The sequence below is a fragment of the Lactuca virosa genome, chromosome 8 (genome assembly GCF_052849685.1).
Source record: "Lactuca virosa cultivar CGN04683 chromosome 8, Lactuca_virosa_CGN04683_v6, whole genome shotgun sequence".
In the NCBI taxonomy this organism is placed as follows: Eukaryota; Viridiplantae; Streptophyta; class Magnoliopsida; order Asterales; family Asteraceae; genus Lactuca; species Lactuca virosa.
The window spans coordinates 177,191,414-177,192,613 of NC_136433.1; positions in this window are offsets into that span (position 1 = coordinate 177,191,414).

The following is a 1,200-nucleotide window of genomic DNA, read 5'->3' on the forward strand; positions in this document are numbered from 1 at the left end:
TAGTCACCGCTATCACCACCACCACCCACCACCAACCACAACCACCTCCACCACCAACCACCACCCGCCACTACCATCACCGCCCACCATCATCACCTCCCAACCAGCACCAACTGCCACCACCACCCACACTCACCCACCACCCACCAAAACCACCACCCATCACTATCACCACCGCTCCACCCACCCACCCACCACCACCCATCACCACACACCAGCACCACCCATCACCACCACCCGCCGCCACCACCCCCACCCCCACCTACAAAGATTTGTTATTGTGTTTTTTTATTCATTAGTTTTTTCGTGTATATAATCACATGTGATTATATGTATCGAGTCACATGTGATTATATGTATCGAATCATATATGATGTATATGTTATTAAATACATATAATTACATGTGATTAAATACACGTGAAAAACTAGTGAATCGAGAATGAAAAAATGAATATTGTCCACGTAAATCGTATATGATTAGATACATATAATTACACGTGATTATATGTATTTAATAAAATATTATTTATGTAGGCCGTATTTATTTTCGTGTTTTTTATTTAATAATTGGCATCGTGTATTAAATCACATGTGATTATATGTATTTAATCACATATTATTTACATGGACAATATTTTTTTCACGTGTCGATTAAATAGTTATTTGTTTGTATTTAATCACATGTGATTATATTTATTTAATCACATATGATTCGTATGGAAAATATTTATTCTTGCGTCAATTCAATAATTGTTCTAATATATTTAATCACATGTGATTATATGTATTTAATCACATATGATTTATGTGGACAAGATTCATTATTTCTTTCTCAATTCAATAGTTGTACTAATGTACTTAATCACATGTGATTAAATGTATCAAATCGCATATGATTTATATTGATAATATTCATGATTCAATATTTTTTCTTATGTATTTAATCATATGTGATTTTATGCATTAATAACATATGATTAATGTGCAAAAAGAAAAAACATTTAATAAAAAACGCGAAAATTAATCTTGTGTACAGAAATCATATGTGACTAAATGTACAAGAACAACTATTGAACAAGAATGTCAAAATGAATATTGTCCATATAAATCATATCTAATTAGATATATATATATATATATATATATATATATATATATATATATATATATATATATATATATATAGATATATATATAT